General features: G+C 33.7%; 1 long non-coding RNA gene across 1 annotated transcript; it reads right to left on the bottom strand.

Annotated features, from left to right (window-relative positions):
- Window positions 1-369: 369 nt before the first annotated feature.
- LOC108485976 (uncharacterized) lies at window positions 370-1,646 on the bottom strand. Its single transcript, XR_001871389.2, has 2 exons — window positions 1,525-1,646; window positions 370-622 (listed from the first exon to the last, which is right to left on the bottom strand). It is a non-coding gene; the product is annotated as an uncharacterized LOC108485976 (long non-coding RNA).
- Between the last annotated feature and the right edge of the window lie 18,120 nt (window positions 1,647-19,766).

The raw sequence follows: 19,766 nt of genomic DNA, 5'->3' as shown, positions 1-19,766 counted from the left end.
TTAATAGATGATAATCATTTGTGTCAAGATTGAAATTTCAAATTTTGACGATATAGGGACTTAGAATGATTTAATATATGGACTAAATCTAGAAATGTACGCATAGTATAGGATTAGTAATTGAATTTAACCAAATATATTTAACTTCTTTTGTTTGGGTCTAGACTAAAATTTGAAATTTTGAAAAGCATAAGGACTAAAATTAATTAATTCAAAATGCATAAAGACTAAATTTGATCAAGTTAAAATACAGAAACTAAATAAATAACTTTCGCAAAGTACAAAAATTAATTGTAAATTTTAACCTAGATTATATTGTTATTCATTAGTGGCCTATAATTAGTTTCGATGCATAAATTCACATCAAAATGGAAACTCTAAATTGATGACTTTTTTATATAAAAATAACCTCAAAAGTTTTGATTATTTACAAAAATAACCCACTTTAAAAATCATGTACGCAAATGACCCGTTTTGAATAGTAAAGGTTGGTGACGCTGTTGCCATTGGTGTCACCACCTATCATTTTCATCCAATCATTGGAGACAGGGATTAAAAAATTATATTTTTGGGTGTCACCGTTGACATTGGCAACACTAGCATTTGTACGCATCCAAAATACCTGTATTTTGAGAAAAGAATAGGAAAAAATATTTTTTTAATAGGTGATATCATCCGTGTAAAAGAATATTGAATTTTTTTAGTGATGTCACAGGAAATGGCATGACCAATGTCAAATGGGGAATTTTTTTTTTGGTTGGCACCGAAGTGCAAACCCATACAAGCACAACTAACCCTATTGGCATATCAATTGTAACCTAATAGTTTTCTAAGTTCACACAAGCATTAACACTGAATCCATAACATTTATAGCATTGTAGCATAATCACATACATATCGTGTACTATAACACATTTCGTATCCCTTCAACTCTTCATACAAGTTTATAGTTGTCACATTTGCAATATTTTACAAATTAGTCAATATCTCACCTTTCTTACTAAATCATAAAGATTTTAGAGTATAATTAAACATCCATACATATATAATTCAATTATATAACAAATTAAATATGTTCATACCACATGAACTTATCTGAAAAAATTAGTAGACTAGTTGAACTACAAGGACTAATCAATAATTTTCTCTTTTCCCCGGTAGACAAAGTTCCTTAAATTTTGTATTTTATTCAATTTAGTCCCTAAAACTGAAATTGTCATAACTTACAAATTTGAGTTTTTATTAGCCCTTTAATATCCATATTTAAAGAAATTTCATGTCAATTTTAAATTTATTACACTTTAGTCCCTATGTTCAAAACTAACAATTCTATCCTTATAAATTAGTCATTTTTCATATCAAAGCTAAAATATAACAATTTAGCACCAAAAACTTCAAGATTTAACAATAATCACTTTTGAAAACTTTAACAGTTTCACAAATCAGATATACGAGCTAACTAAATCAAGCACCGTAAACCTCAAAAATATAAAAATTACAAGAAATAAACTTGAAATGGCTTACCAGGGGCCAAAGCTTGAACGTGACGAAGGATTTTCTCCTTTCTTACATTCGGGTTTTGAGAGGAAAAGATGAAAGAATGATTGCTTTCTTCCAATTTTTGACTTATACATGTAGTTTAAGTTATAATTAATTTAATTAACAATTATTTAACTAAACATAAACCTAACTTGGTGGATGTTAAGTGTCATCCACCACCGTTTAACATTTTAAAGAAGGTTTAATTCGTCAATTGATCCTTCAGTTAATTAAAAATTCATAGCGATTAACTTTTATTACTTTTATAATTTAGTCTTTGTATCTTAATTCGGTAAAATTATCAATCTAAAACTCAATTCACCAAAACCATAACTCCACAAATATTTAATAAAAATATTTATAAGCTCTATTTACAAAAACGAGATCCTAATACCTATTTTTCAACACCACTAATTTTAAGATAATTAAACTTGTACCTTAAATAAATTGAAGTCAATAAAATTCCTAAACCAAAACTTAATAATATACTAAAATAGACTCGTGTAAGGAGCATTAAAGGTTTTGGTTTGAATCTTTCCCACCAGCATTGGTTTTTTTCTTCTCTATAGCAGCTATTGGATTTATAGATTTCTTTACATAAAAACATTTCGTATGAGGAAAGAGATTTAATATTTTAAGGCTTGGATTCGATTCTAGCTGGGTTGTGGAACTTTTTTTCATAATTTTGTTTGGGGTTAGCGAAGTAATTAAGAAGAAAAAGTTTAGACGAAAATCTACTAATAACGTACTATGAAATAAATAATAAAGAGAATAAAATAATTAGAAATGGGAGAGTAAAAGAGAACATAATTTTATTTATCAATAGGGATGCATTTAATGTTTTTCTAAACTCTATATTTATAGATATAAAAAGTATAAATTACATAGAATTTTACTGTTAATGAACATTAGAGTTTTCATATATATCAAATTTATCTTGATTTTGATAAACATCCACTTAATAATAAAATATTCATAACATAAGATAAATTTATATCAAATTAAAGTAAAAATTAAATTAAAAATAATAATATCAAAACCATAATTTGGCATAAATTCAAACAACCTTACCGACAATCTTATTAGCTACACTCAATGAGGCATGAACCTTGAACTGAACTATCAACCTTAACTTTCATTACATTAGTTGAATGTGATGTACTACCTATACCAATAACAACTGAAGCATCTGTCAAATGCCCATTAATAGGGCCAACTTAATACATTTATCACTCAACTGAATATAATTTTTTTTTGGTAATAGGTTATAGGTTAAATCATGTCACCGGTCCATGTATTTTGTGAAAGTCACGGATTTAATCCTTGTAATTTAATTTATCATTTTTAGTCTTTGAATTTTATAAAATTTAAAATTTCAATCATCACCAAATGATAACTATTGAATTCATTCAGTTAAATTTTTCTATTTCCAAAATCTAATGTTGGAAACATGATATCATATGTGTAATGTCATGTCAGCTTATTATTTTTACAAATTACTCACTAACAATTCAATTAATGGATGACAGTCATTTGTGTCAGGATTGAAATTTCAAATTTTGATGATATAGGGACTTAGAATAATCTAATATATGGACTAAATCTAGACACATAAACAAAGACAAGATTAGTAATTGAATTTAACCAAATATATTTAACTTCTATTGTTTGGGTCTAGACTAAAATTTTAATTTTTGAAAAGTAGAAAGACTAAAATTACCTAATTCAAAAGTATAGAGACTAATTTTGATTAAATTAAAGTACAAGGACTAAATACATAACTTTTGCAAAGTAAAGGAAGTAATAGTAAAATTTAACCTAGATTATATTGTTATTCATTATTGGCCTATAATTAGTTTCCATACATATATCCACATCTAAATGCAAACTCTAAATTGACAGTTTTTTTATAAAAACGACCCAAAAGTTTTGATTACTTCCAAAAATGACCTACTTTGAAAATCATATACACAAATGATCCATTTTGAACAGTTTCGGTCGGTGACGCCGTTGCCATTGGCATCACTACCTGTCATTTTCATCCAATCATTGGCTGCAGGGATTAAAAAAATTATATTTTTGGGTGTCGCAATTGTCATTGGCGCCACCAGTATTTGTATGTGTCCAAAATACTTGTATTCTAATGGAGAATATGAAACATAACACCCTCAACCCGGCCTAGGAGTTTCTGCTAAGTCAATGGCGTTACATTCAATCACCAAAGTGATCTTGTAAAGCCGTTCTTTTTCCTTGAATCGATTTGTTTAAAAATCGTTCTTTTGTTTTAAGAAAAACGTTCATATATTAAATTGACTTTATTTAGTAATTTATAGTTTTTATTTAAACATTTTAAGTATTTATATAGCAGCGAAAAACTTTTAAGGTAATAGTTTTCTAAATCGAGAAGTATTCAAAAATCAGAGTGATGACCAAAATGTCATGTTTAAAATTAATAAGCTAAACAATCCCAAAATAAAACGTTTATGGAAATCTTTAGTGAAACTTTTCAACAAAATAAAAATAAGCTACTAATCCGAGGTTTCGTACATTTCTGAAACTATACTGAGATAATTAGAAAACTGAAACATCTGAAAACATTTCTAAGCTTCTGACAATTTGTACATAAAATATCTATTAATGAATACTGAAACTGATGCATAAATTTTTTGACAATGAATGCTCGTAGAGTTCGTAGAGATGGTACTCGTGGTCGTGGAAGAGGCCGTAGGGGGCTCGAGCTGAGTCTTCCTCTCTGGGCAGTATACCAAATTTGGATACGAGTGAGACACTGATTTTGTTTGCCATTAAGACTGGGTCTCAGAGTCGCTCGGTTGGGGACAACGCACTATTCTAGGCCACGCTGAGAATATTGAAGAGGGTTGTTGGACCCCATTCTGGAGCTTGGGGTCGTGGGTCAGTAACTGAACGACTCCGGTCTAATAAAGCTGAGCTGTTTAGGGGTGTCACTGGAGTCCCCCCTAGTTTGGCCGAGTATTAGTTGGAGGCTATAGAAAGGATTATGAATGATCTGGACTACATTCTTAAGCAGAAGCTGAAGGGTACAGTCTCTCTGCTTTACGATGAGACTTATCAGTGGTGGCTGACGGTTGAAGAGGGTACTCAGCCTGATCGTTTGACCTGGGACTTCTTCAAGACTACTTTCAGGGCAAGTATGTAGGAGCGAGCTATGTGGATGCTCGTAGACGTGAGTTCATAAATCTCACACAAGGGGATAGATCTGTGGCCGAGTATGAGGCTAAAATTTTGAAGCTGAATCGCTACGCTCGAGGCATGGTGGCATCTGAGTACAAGAGGTGTGTCTAGTTTGAGGACGGTTTAAGAGACAGTCTGAGAGTACTGATCGCTCTACAGATGGAGTGAGAGTTTGTTGTTCTGGTAGAGAAGGCAAAGATTGCCGAGGATGTTAAGCACGTGGAGCACCAGAATAGGGACAGAGAAATGGGTAAAAACAAGAGGGATTTGGAGCCCTCAAGTTCTGTACAGAGGCCTAAAAAAAGGCTAGATCTGATGGGCCAGTAAGAGTGGGGGCCCCTGTTGCTCCTACTAGGTTGCAGTCATGCGGTGATTGTGGTTGGAAAAGGATTGGGGCTTGTTTGAGATGTGAGTCATTGGAGCATCGTATTACAGAGTGCTCACAGCGGGTAGATCAGATGCAAACATCAGCACAGAGTTTTGCGCAGCCTCAGAAGGTAGTTCAGCAGCCACCTAGAGCTTGTAAAGAGGCTAGGGGTGGTAATGGTTTGGGCCGTGAGCAGAAAGCACATAGAATATGTACTTGTCTATGCTGCTTGCAGCGGAGAGGTCAGAGATGCTCCAGACATCATCACCAATATGTTCCTTATATTTGATGTGCCTTATACTGCTCTTATAGACCTAGGTTTTACATACTCCTATGTAGCTAATATTGTATCTGAAACCTTGAGAATTACTGTTGGGAGCACTACTAGTGAGCTTACTATACTGAGTCCATTGGGGCAGTCTGTTTGGGTTAGTAAACTTTATAGAGACGTGCCGTTAGAGGTGCAAAGGGAGATATTTCTGGCAGATTTGATGGAGCTACTGTTTGGGGAGTTTGATTTAATTCTGGGTATGGACTGGTTAGTTGAGCACTGGCTTAGTTTGGACTGTGCATCTAAGAGGGTCATTCTGAGGACCAAGGATGATATGGAGATGGTTGTGATTGGTGAGCGTCGAGACTATGTGTCCAATGTGATCTCCGCGCTTGTGGCTGAAAAACTGGTTTGAAAAGGGCGTGAAGCGTACTTGGATTACGTCAGTGTTTTTTGTTCTGGGGGTTCTTTTGTTGGGGATATCAGAGCAGTGAGAGACTTTCCAGATATTTTTCCTGAGGAGTTACCAGGTTTACCTCCGAATCGGGAAGTCAAGTTCAGAATTGAGCTTCTACCGGATATAGCTTCGGTGTTCATTGCCCCTTACTGTATGACACCGAAAGAGCTTACGGAGTTTAAGTCTCAACTTCAAGAACTTATGGACCGTGGTTTCATCTATCCTAGTCTGTCTCCATGGGGAGCACCAGTTGTATTCGTTAAGAAGAAGGATGAGACCATGAGGATATGCATTGATTATCAACAGCTGAATAAGTTGACCGTGAAGAATAAGTGTCCGCTTCTTAGGATCGATGACTTGTTTGATCAGTTCCGAGGGGCTTTTATGTTTTTGAAGATTGATCTTCGATCTGGGTATCATAAGTTGAGGTTTAAGAATGCTTATGTACATAAGACAGCATTTAGGACTCGTTATGGGTATTACGAGTTCCTAGTTATGCCTTTTGGTTTGACAAATGCTCCGACCATATTCATGGATCTGATGAATCGATTGTTTCAGCCTTATTTGGATCAGTTCGTCGTGGTTGTCATCGACGATATTCTGGTATACTCGAAGACAGAGAATGAGCATGATGAATATCTTAGAGTTATGCTTCAGACTCTGCGTGGGAAGTAACTTTATGCTAAATTGAGCAAGTGTGAGTTTTAATTACGTGAAGTGACTTTTCTGAGGCATGTGGTTTCTGCTAAAGGGATTCGTGTTGATCCTCGTAAGATCGAGGCTGTGCTGGATTGAAAACGACTTAAGAACATATCTAAGATCTGTAGCTTTCTAGGTTTGGCGAGATATTATCGGTAGTTTGTCTAGGGGTTCTCTTTGATTGCAGCTCCTCTTACTAAGCTTCTACAAAAGGGTGTCCTTTTTGTTTGGACTGATGCACAGCAAGCAAGCTTTGAGAAGCTCAAGTCTATTCTGACTCAGGCTCCTATTCTGATATGGCCTATATCTGGTAAAAAGTTTGTGGTATACAGTGATGCGTCACATGTTGGTTTGAGATGTATTCTGATGCAGAATGGTAAGGTTGTGGCATATGCATCTCGTTAGCTTAAGACACAAGAGGGGAATTATCCAACGCATGATCTTGAGTTGGTTGTTGTGGTCTTTGTGTTAAAAATCTAGAGATACTATCTATATGGTGAGAGGTGACTCATCTACACAGATCACAAGAGTCTCAAGTGTCTCCTTACTTAGAAGGAGTTAAACCTTAGACAGCGGCGATAGATTGAGCTGCTCAAATATTATGACTGCACCATTGATTATCATCCTGGTAAAGCTAATATGGTGGTTGATACTCTAAGTCGTAGAGTGATGTTTGCTTGCCTTAGTCTGTTTGATGATAGGAGTCTGTTAGCCGAGTTGCAGGTTTAGCCTACTTGGATTAATCAGATTTGAGATAAATAGTTAGGGGATGAGTCTTTGGGCTTGCGGTTTCGACAGATTGAGAGTGATACTACTTCAGATTTTGGGCTGAATAGTTATGGTATTCTGTATTTTCGAGGACAGACCAGTGTACCGAATAATTCAGATATAAGGTAGTCAATTCTGAAGGAGGCGCATAGTAGCCCTTACACTATGCATCCCTGTGGTAATAAGATGTATCGGGATCTCTGTAAAATAAACTGGTGGACGGGTTTGAAGTGTGAGGTTACTAATTTTGTGGCTTAATGCCTAACATGTCAGCAAGTTAAGGTTGAGCGTCAGTTGCATTCGGGTTTGCCATAACTCGTTAAGATTCCCTTATAGAAATAGGAGCGTGTGACGATGGACTTTGTTAATAGGTTGCCCTTGACACCTACTAAAAAGGATTTTGTTTAGGTCATCATGGATCGATTAACCAAGTCTACTCACTCCATTCCTGTTCAGACTGATTGCTCTCTGTAGAAGTTGGCAAAGCTCTATATCTTCGAGATAGTTAGACTGCATGGATTTTTTGTGTCTATTGCTTCTAATAGGGATGTTCGCTTTATATCTCGATTTTGAAAAAAATTGCACGAGGCTCTAGGTTCGAGATTAGACTTCAGTACTGAGTTCTATCCTCAGACCGATGGTCAATCTGACAGGGTGATTCAAATACTAGAGGATATACTTTGGAGTTGTGTGATTGATTTTCTAGGTAGTTGGGAGGATTATTTACCGCTAGTTGAGTTCACCTACAATAACAGCTTCTAGTCTAGCATCCAGATGGAATCTTACGAGGCTCTGTATGGTGTAAGTGTCATACTCTATTATGCTAGACTGAGTTGGGTGAGCGACGAGTATTGGATCCTGAGTTGGTTTCTGAGACTGAGGATAAGGTTAGGTTGATTCGGGAGTGCCTAAAGGCGGCTTCTGATAGACAGAAGTCTTATGCAGATCTGAAGAGGCATAACATTGAGTATTCTGTGGGGGACTTCGTCTTTTTTAAGGTTTCTCCGTGGAAGAAAGTTTTGAGATTCGGTCGCAATGGCAAGCTAAGCCCTAGGTTCATTGGGCCGTATCGGATTCTGAAACGTGTGAGGCCGGTCACTTATCAGTTGGAGCTTCTTTCAGAGTTAGATCGTATCCATAATGTCTTTCATGTTTCGATGTTGAGGCGGTACTGATCTGATCCATCTCACATTGTCTTGGTTGAAGAGATTGAGATTAGATCGGGCTTGACTTTTGAGGAGGAGCCGGTTTAGATTCTAGATCATGACATTAAAGTTCTGAGGAGGAAGTCTATCTTGTTAGTGAAGGTTCTATGGCAAAATCATGGTACTGAGGAGGCCACATGGGAACCTGAGGACTCAATGCATCAGCAGTATCCTCATCTATTCTGATCAGATAAATATCGAGGTCGAAATTTCTTTTAGGGGGTAGAGTTGTAACGCCCTGAGCTTTATTTTTCTGTTTCTGTGTAAATGTGACACAAGTGTGTATCTACTTCAGTGGTTAAGTGTTCTAGGTGTGTGTGAAAGGTCCTAAGTTCAAGCACTAGCTTTAACAAATTTTGTTATTTTTGGATTTCAACCTTATCCTTGATCAGTGGGTTTATATTAAATTGTTTGTAATCCCATATCAGAATAAGCCTGCTGGGTTATTAGGGGAAGATTATATTAAATTGTTTGTAATCCCATATCAGAATAAACCTTATCCTTGATCAGTGGGTTTATATCAGTGGTAAGGGAATTGGTGTGTTGGAGGTCCTATGTTTGAATCCCTGCGTTAGCATGGGTATTTATTTTTGGTTCAGTTATGGGCAAGTGTTTTGGTGGAGTTGGGTTTCTGAGTAGTGGTTGTTAGAGGGTTAGTAGAGAGGAATTTTAGGGATTCTTGATATTATCTGTTTTCTTTTCTTTTTAAATTTTTCCCCTCTCCACCCAAATTCCTAAATTTTTGACGTGTATTCTTCTTTATTCTCTTTTCCCTTTCTCCTTTCTTTTTTGAGCCAGTTTAGTTTTTCGTCTTCCTAGCGGCTACCAAAATTTAGCATCTCTTTAGTTCAGTGTCTTTCATGCATTACCGGTAAGTTGGGTAGAGTAATTGTTTTTCGCTTGTTAATCCTTTATTGATGGGTGTTGTTAATGCTTATTAGGGGAAGATTCAGGGGCTCGAAATCATTTGTTGGGGACTTAGTTTCTTGGGATTTACCGTTGTTCGATTGAAGGTAAGGTTTTGTAGCTTATTGGATGAATAGTTTGATTTGGGTTTGATTTTAGTTTGGTTCTAAATGACTAAATTAGTGTCTTGTTGAATAATTTTAGGTTCTGGTGGTCTTAAGAGCGTTTTTGCATCGAATCGATACCAGGTGTCTACCCGAAAAGTGAGAAACTGAGTTTCGAAAAAAGCCGAAAATGGCCACTATCAACACCACACGGGCGTGTGGTCACCCATGTAGATGGCCGTGTGTGAGACATGGTCGTGTGATCAACGAAGTCATAACCGTGTGCAAGACACGGTCGTGTGGTGGCTCAAGTGTGGCTGTGTAGGCTACACGGTCATTTCACACGGGCGTGTAGATTATTGGGCCAGGCCGTGTTGACCATACGGGCAAGGCTAATCTAGACGTATGGGCCACATGAGCGTGTGAGCCCACACAGGCAAACCACAGGGCATGTGCATCCATATTACTGAAATTTTCTGTAGGGTCGTACGGGTCGTCCTATTCGACTGTGGAACTACCGTAGAATCGGTAAAAACTTACTAAACCCTAAAACTATGTGTTCTGCTAGACTGAAGTACTGTTCTGAGCATGTCTATGCCATGTAAATCTGCTATCTGTTTTTATAAGTATGTTATGCATGTTCTATCTGTTAATTCTGTTTATATGCTTTGTATATGTTTTGGGGTGGGATTTGTATATACGGAGGAAGTATCTGTTCAGCGTTAATCGCCTATTATTTAGGAGTTTGCTGCACTGTATCTGATACGTGTCGTAATGGCACAACATGGTGTGTAGAGATGGGTGGGTGTTTTAACCCCAAATGATGTGTTGGGATGGTCGAAAATGGTGTGTGGAGGATGAGGGTAGGATTTCGATTCTGTCTACTGTATCTATATCTTAAATGGGCTTGAGCCTGATTCTGTATTTGTATCTGTTTCTCACTGTGTATATGACTATGTATGATTACGTGTCTATTTCTGTTAGGTTACACACTAAGTTTACGTAAACTCACCTTTGTTTGTCCCTGCTCAGGTAATCCACAGACTCAGGCGGATCGGTGTGGTAGAGACTCAGCAATGACCACCTTATCGTAAAATTAATAAGACTTGGTACTTTTGGTTTATTTTGAAATTTGGACTTGTTGAGTGTTGTAAAATTTGGGGACTCTTCAGACTATTGGTTTTTAACTTGATTTTGGGATTTAATTGCTCGATATTCTGCATGCTTGATCAAATGCTTAATGGTAACAGATTTTTCACCAAAACGAGGTTTTCCTAATATCACAAACTGAATTTCTAAAAGGTATATTGGTTTGCAAAACTTCCACTGTAATAAGTTTGATAAATGAATTAAATTAACAATGCATTTGATAAACTTGGAAATAATAAAACGATAATGCTTTGACAAGACAATTTTGTTTCCAAAACCATTCCATGTGACACTACGAGTTTCAGCCATAACGTCTAAGCCGGGTTTAGGATGGTACAAAAAAGAAGTCGTCAATATTGATGGAATTTTGTTTCAGAGTTGGCTTCAATGGTGTTCTTCGAGTTGTTTTCTTCAATAATCTCTGATGGCTCCCTATTCTCTTTTTCTATTTGGTATTTATAAGTTTTAGAATGCCCAAAAAGCCTAAAAATTATTTTTTTTGCATGTTTGGATTACGAATCGTGAAATCAACACGGTCTGGCACATGGCTGTGTGGCAACCCGTGTGGCTCACAGAGTCGTGTGTCCAGCCCGTGTGCGAAAGCCCATCCCTTGTGGCTGTTGAAATCTACTTTAATTATCTGATTTCCGCTCTTTTTGCTCCCAAATGCTCTCCTAAGTATATAAACATGAATTTAAAGGATTAGGAGCATAAAATTCATCATTTTGCATAAATAATCATCCAGAAAAGCATTAAGAATGAGATTAAAACATGTTACTTTTATCATTTATCAAATGCTTTAGTTTCCCATCTGTCCATGCGAACCGCCCTTGAGTATTGCTCGACACACCATCTCATATAATAAAAACTGATCATCCTTGATTTGATTTCCGGTGACGATGGTCATTGACTGGTCATCTGTGACGATGACTTTTACTACCAACCCGGTTTGGTCCAGTTTTGATGGTATTTTAAAATGACCATACTATCCAATCCAGTTTTGGTCCTAAATTAATTTAGATAGTGTTTTGATGGTCTTAAATTTAGACCTGTATGCGTAGTACAGGATTAGTAATTAAATTTAACCAAGTATATTTAACTTCTATTGTTTGGGTCTAGACAAATTTCTAATTTTGAAAAGTATAAGGACTAAAATTAATTAATTTGGAAAGTATAGAAACTAAATTTGATTAAATTAAAATACAGGAACTAAATATAGAACTTTCGCAAAGTCCAGGAACTAATAGTAAATTTTAACCTAGATTATATTTTTATTCATTATTGGCCTATAATTAGTTTCAATGCATAAATCCACATAAAAATCGGAATTCTAAATTGACACAAGAATGCTTTTAGAGAGTGCAAACTATTTTTATAAATATGATTGAGTGTTAACTATCCAAATTTTTAAGGAGAGAATTTGAAGGTGAGTGTTCTAGTCTTTAGATACAAAGATGAGCTCTATATATTTGGAAAATGATAGAGTGTGAATCACTTATTGTATTCGTGATAAGAGATAGTGGAATTACTCACTGAGTTAGGCTCCACAAATGTAGGGAAACCGAACTGTGTAAACAAAGCTTGGTATCATTTTTGTTTTGTTTGCATAGTTTTTCATAGTATTAAATAAAAGTGGCCACAACAGTCTAGCACTTCCATTGCATTTGTTATTTTAAGCAAACATGCAACTTAGAGTAGCAACAATATTTAATAGAAAATATTCATATATAAAATATAACTATTTTAAATATTTAGATATGAGTATTTGTTTAAATTATGCTTTGCTCCATTTATCTATTCCAATTCTAATGTTTTACTATGCACTAGACCTCGATCATGGGTCGAACCACTCAGCCCAAAGGCCCGCACTTTGGGTAAAAAAATAGGTCCAAAAAATGGGCCTAGACAAAAAAATAAGGCTCGTTTTCAAATGCGTCAGGCCTCAGATAAGTTTTTTGGCTCGAGCTCGGCCTGAATTTACAAAAAAAAAATTTTATTGTTTTGCCACAATTTTGCTATTATATTGTTACTATTTTATTATTGTTGTTTAGATATTGTATGAGTCATATTTTATTATTAATTTTACTACTATTTTAAAGATATTTTACTTATTAACTTACATCTATCTTAATATTATTTAAGTATAAATATTTAGATTATTATATTTATTTCATTATTGGCCTTTTGTCTAGAAACGGAACCCTGTTAGGGCTTAAAAGCCTTAAAAGCTTTGAAAATTTTAATTATACCTTCAATTTCTTTTGAAAATTATTATTCAACCTTTAAAATATTTTAAAATTTTTAATTAAATTTTTAAATATTTTTTTGTATATTTTCATAAGATGTTTAAAATTTTAACAATTTTAATTAAACTTTTCAAAAGTTTTGAAAATTTTCACTAAAACTTTAAAAGTTATAAAAATTTTAGTTAAACCCTCAAAATTTAATACGAAGACCCGTCACTGTTGTTATATCACTATTTTTGTCTTACATAGATGTGTCTGTACTTTATATAACCTTTACTATGATTTGGATTTTGGATTTTATAATTCTCAGATTGCTTTCTTGTTTGGTTGTATAATTTGAAATGATCACTAACTCCTATATTAACACTAGTTTTATATCTTTCTTTTATATATACTACAGTGCTCTGCCACCGCTATGAAATTTGTGAAAGTTAAATTTTATCTACTGAACCCTACCGACAATCTTATTAATGAGCGTTGAATTGGTTGAATGTGATGTACTTACGTACCTATAGTAATTACAATTGAAGCATTTGTCAAATCCCCATTAATTGGGCCAGCTTTATACATTTAGCACTCAACTAAATTCATAAATTCACATTTATTGTCGATGAAATCTACAAATTTTATATATGATATTATTAAAATAATACTACTTGTAATTAAGAAAGAAAAGAAGTTAAAATAGATACGACACTTTTTAACTCACGATTATATAATTAAAAAATTCACTAAAGATATACAAAAGAAGTTATGTTAATATTTATTTTTATACAATACAATCTAAAAAGTTTCACGCACTTACAGTTGCATTCTCCTATACAACCACACAGGTAAAATTTTCGAATTCATCCTACCAACTTAGATCTGTGGTCAACGTCTTTAACCAATGAAACAAATGTTGGGTTCTATATCAATGTCCAAAAGAGATTATTTTCGTAACCATTTTTTCAAAACAGGGTCGACTTTGGTTTTGAAAATGATAAACGAAAATTGAGAGTCGTCACTTATCTTTATTTGGTGTGACCGAATCACTTTTGTTTTAATAAAATAATTTTAATTTACTAAAACGACATTTTGGTCTACGAAACTCAAGAGAATAAGTTCGGGAGTCGGTTACGTGCAAGGAATGATTAGCACTCTCGACATGCCCAAAAATTGGTACCGAATTGACTAGTTAGTGTCTTAATGTCGAAAATTGAAAATCGAGAATGGATTTGAAGTACGATCCTTTTTATTAACATCGATTTTAAAATTCTTGAATTAGCTCAAAACGATTGTTGAAGATTTCCTTATCTCGAGATATCGGAGTATCACATCCCGTAAGTTAGGACACAATACCATGAATTCCCTAGCGCAAGGTTGTCTTTAATTTAAATTGGAATTCAGTGTATTTAAAACTCAAAAGGATATTTAGCTATTTAGAAGCAACGAGAGAACCGAAGTCCCGTAAGTTAGGGTACAATTCATCGATGTTCCAAAACGCGAAACATTGCCTTATTTTGGAAAATTTTTGTTTTTGAACCATAGCGAGTATGATATTTAAACGACGTGAGTTATTTTGTTTAGAATGGTAATCTACGAATAAGATTATTATGTTGATAAGTAATAAGAATATGAATATACTAATAAGAAAACAATTCACAATAATCACTTGATTTTTAGCTATTGATATGAACAATCAAACAATAAATAACTAACATAAGACAATGACACGATAATAACAATAACAATAATAAGAACAACGATGATAACAACGATGAAATCTAAATTAATAAACGATTAAAATAAATAAACACAAAGGCGAAATAAAAGGGTCTCTTTCAAATACATATAAGAGAGCTTAAAATAAGTAATAATATGAATGAGAAATTTACAATAAACGATATGCAAAATAGCTTAAATGAAAATTTATATATAAATATAATATAAAGGAAAATTTTAAGATAAAGACCTAAAATAAGTAATATATAGGAAGTTCAAAATAAATAACAATAAAAATAATTTAAAATTATTAACATGAAAAAGATATACACAAAATTTAATATCAATAACATATGAATTTTAAAATTAATAGTAGTAGAAACATTTATAATAAATAATAAAAGAGTTTAACACAGTTATCATATAAAACGATATAATTAAATAGCATATAAGAAGTTTAAAATAAATAATACATCTGTATAGATACATGATGGTTTAAATACAAAGATATATATAAAAATTTCAAAATGAATAATACGCATAATAGTTTAAAAGAAATAATATATGTAAAATACTTAAAATTGATAATAATCTAAAATACATGATATGTTCAAAAAAAAAAAATAATAATAATAATAATAATAATAATAATAATAGTAATAATAATAATGAAAATGAAGCATGATGATAATACGTGAATAATAATAGAATCAGGAATAATAATAACAACAACAATGTAAATAATAATATGAAAAGAATAAAGATAGAAAATAGAACATGCATGATATATAAAAAATGACAAACGTGAAAGTATCAAAAGAAAAAAGTGACAATGAAGAATATAATAATGATAATAGTAAAATTTGGATTAAATAAGAGATTATAAACAATTATATTTTTAAAAGAACGTATATAATAATAATAAACAAGTAACTAGCTAAATAATAGATAAATGGAATAAAAGTATGCACATAAAAACATTTATAAAAGAATACCTATAAAAACCAGCTATAAAAATAAATAATTAAGTAAATAAAAAATTTAGTGTAGATTCGATTTTACAAATGAAATGAAGCAGATATATAAAAATAAAACAACCCTTTTAAAAAAAAAATAAGACTAAAAATAAAGTAAAATGAAACAAGAATTAAACTGACTAAGGATGAAAATAAAATCGAAATAAAATATGGAGTATAAATTGCAAATGATTAAAAGAAGCAAGGCCCAAAATAAGGCACGCTAAAAGGACAGGGACTGAATAGGACAATATCCCTTTTGTCCACATGCGCATGACTATCAGATGGACCGAAATGGAATAGAGACAAAATTAAAGGGATAAATTAAAAATAAGAAAAAAATGAATTTAAAACATTTAAAAATGCGGAAGGACCTAGATGGCAAATAGACCATCTGGTCTAAAACACGCGGATCCTAAGCCTTCTTAGGTCGGATTTCGGGTCAGGGGCCAAAACGACGTCGTTTTGGCCTCTGATATTAATCTCCAAAACTACGTTGTATTGGACCATTATATAAATCAAAATTTTTGTCAAAAATTTCATTTTTCCTTTTTCACAAAAAAAACTGAACTCTCTCCCTCAAAATCCTCTCAAGCTCTTCCCACATTAGGCTTGGGCTCCGGCGCCGGACCACCGTGGCGGCCGCCGGTCGCCGGAGGAAAAATTTTCGACACTGAAATCCCCAAAAAACTAACGGAAACCCCCCAAAACCCAAGAAACCTTTAGGTTTCCAGCCACAGATCCTGGCGATGGCTTCCTCAACCTCTCACGGTGAAGAAAACTAGAACACCGGGTGAGTTCTTTATTCTTCTTGTTATTTCGCGTTTAAAGAGAAAAAAAATAGAAAGAAAAAAATATGAGAAATCAAAATAACATATAGGTAAAAAGAACACCTTTTGTTTTTTTTTTTTCCTTTTGTTTCAAAATTCCTTTTTTTTTATATATTCAATCGTCTGTCCACCATTACATTGTGCTTTTGAGGTTTCTTATAGTCGAATACAAAGGCTTTTTCTATATTTTGCTACTGTTGCCGTTGTCTCTGCTTTCGTTTGCTTGTTGTTTTGGCTTTGCAAGTGCTGTCAGAGGAGGCTGGTGGCAGCGTTGCAGGAAGGTCAGAGGCTAGGGTTTGCTTTCTGAAAAATTTGTTTATGTTGTGGGCTAGGGTTAGTTTGATTTTGGGCCGGGCAAATTTGGGCCTGTACAATTATTATTGGCGTATAATTAGTTTCGATGCATATATCCCCAATATACTAATTAAATAGGTTATAGGTTAAATTTTGTCATCAGTTCATGGTGAAAGTTATGGATTTAATCCTTGTACTATGTGTATAATTTTAATGATATAGAAACTTAGAATAATCTAATTTATGGACTAAACCTAGACCTGTACACATAATACAAGAATAGTAATTGAATTTAACCAAATATATTTAACTTCTATTGTTTGAGTTGAGACTAAAATTTTAAATTTTGAAAAGTATAATGACTAAAATTAACTAATTCAAAAAGTATAGGGACTAATTTTGATTAAATTAAAGTATAAGGATTAAATACATAACTTTTGCACAGAAACTAATAGTAAAATTTAACCTAGATTACATTGTTATTCATTATTGGCCTATAAATAGTTTCCATGCATAAATCCACATCAAAATGGGAACTCTAATTTTTTTTTTTTTGCTCAATCAATTGATTATAAGAAAAGGCATTGGGGTCACCCAACCTAACCATTTTGACAAGGAAACAACAACAACCAAACAATGCCAAAAAAGATAACAACAAACCCTAAAACAAGGAAACCAATATGCTCAAAACAAGATAAACAACGACAAACCTGCTAACATTGAATCTACCGCCATACCATTCAAACCACAACATGCGACTTCAATTTCACGAATAGCTTCCCAAAAATGACCACGACCGAAGACAACAATATTACAACCAATCCGAAATAGTAATTGAATTGTATTCCATAATTAAAAAGACCAGTCCTTCCGAATCAACACAATAACCATCACTGCACCCTCTTTAATTGTCATTAAAACTGCCCTTTCCAATACCTCCATTGCACAACAACCAGAAAATAAAGCCGAAACCACCCCCTAAACAACCCACAACATACCCCACCACAAGCCACAATCACAATCATAATAGCCCTAGCTACATTAAATTGAACCCAACCTAAAGAAGAATGATCCCAGACATAAACCCAAATCCTCCTCCACCCACACAACAATTCACCAGCCACTCCACGAATCAATCCAACTTAAACCTCTTATGCAAACCCACATACAATGAACATAAAACAACCATGAGGAGGAGGCCAACAAAAATGATTCAACTAGTATGAATAATTGAAACAAATCCAACTCTTTTTCAGACATAAACACCAAAAAAATCTCCAGCAAATAATAAGACATCATAATAAACAGTTTACTAATAAAAATCCCACTTAACTTCCCAAAAACCCTTTTTTCTTCTATACATTCATGCACATTCTTTTTCGATTTTATCCAATAAAAAAATTGAGAATCCAACATCAAATTAATGAAACCACACCCTAAAATTTCCCAAACCATCATTGACAATTCAATCCCAAGCACCCATCTCAAAAACCCTGAACCATTCCATAAAGCTAATCAAACATCCCTTACATATTCCAATAATACACTCTACACTATCGACATTTCTTAAAAGTTAGCATTCTTAAAACATCTTATTACCTCAAAGTCCCATACATCTCCTGAATTACCTTCCTTCACCTACACCAAAAACTGGTCGAGTACTTCAACTCTCGATATTTACCATTAAAACCTGAGCTTCTCTCTCGCAAAAATTTCGAAACTTTGTTACTGAATCTCCACTCTCATAATTTCTTCAATAACATCTTCTTCATCTCCACGAACACTAAACCCCAATTTCTTTCCTATTGCCCAATTGTTATTTGCCTCCCTAAGAATCACCTTCATTCTGTTGCTTATATCTGAATCTGAAAGGGATAAATTTACAATCCTCTCATCCTCCTTAGAAACGCCCTTCTTTTTTCCTTATGTAGGGCTTTGTCCCTCTTCTTCCTCTCCTTTGACGTTAAAAAGCCGCTTTGAATTTCATACATAGACTGAATCTTCTTATTCAAGCCTTTCTTTTTTTTTCCTGCGAAGAAGCACCCGGTTCAATTCTTCTTCTAAATCCAGATTTGATTCCAAAAAGTCACCACTAACTTTTTCATTTTCCTGACAGCTATTGTTGCCTTCCACTAGACAAATAAATTCTTCGGTGTAACGCCCCAATTTTCGGGAATCCTGTGACTGTTGGCATAGGTTTAATTATGTTTGTGGGGCTCTAGAAGGCCCAAGGTTAAGATAGAACCCGGTAATTTTAGTTAATTTTTGTTCCATAAGAAAAAGGGAGTGAAATTATGAAATAGGACTTATGTGAAAATGTTTGAAAATGCTATAGGCTAAATTAAGGTGGCCAAATAAATAGGAGTGCAAAATAGGAGGATTTGCATGACAAACCTCCCATTTTACATGAAGTGGCTAGCCATCATGTTGTTGTAGACAATATGAGTACTTGATATCCATAATTTATGGTACAAATTGATACAAATTGATAATGGGTTAGGTAAATGTTCCATGATAATGGATTAGGTAAATATTCCATGATAATGGGTTAGGTAAATGTTTCATGATAATGGTTTAGGTAAATGTTTCTTGATAAGAAATTCATGTCTTTTGTATTAAAGAATTAAATGGATGAAATATGAAGTTTTATTAAAAGAAAAAAGGGTGAAAAGAACAAAGTTTTGTCCATCTTTGTTCATCCTAGCCTAAAGTTAGAGAAGAGAAAGGAGAGGAGAAAGCTCTTAAATGTTCGGTCACTTGGGGAAGAAAATTGAAGGTAAGTTCATGGTAGTTTGCTTCTATCTTGATGTTCATGAGTTCTTCTTGATTCTATCTTAACTCTTGAAGCATATTTTGATTTTTAGTTGTGTTGTGAGCATTTAGTCATGAATTAAAATGAAGGAAATGGTTGTTGTTTCATGTTCTTTTGATGAAAAATGGAAGATAGGTGAAGTTGAGCCAAACAAATGAGCATGCATGTGCCTTAGATGCTAAAGGA

Source organism: Gossypium arboreum, chromosome 6 (assembly GCF_025698485.1).
Source record: "Gossypium arboreum isolate Shixiya-1 chromosome 6, ASM2569848v2, whole genome shotgun sequence".
Classification (NCBI taxonomy): Eukaryota; Viridiplantae; Streptophyta; class Magnoliopsida; order Malvales; family Malvaceae; genus Gossypium; species Gossypium arboreum.
The sequence above is the reverse complement of the archived record's forward strand: the minus strand, read 5'-3'. Positions and strand labels throughout refer to the sequence as shown.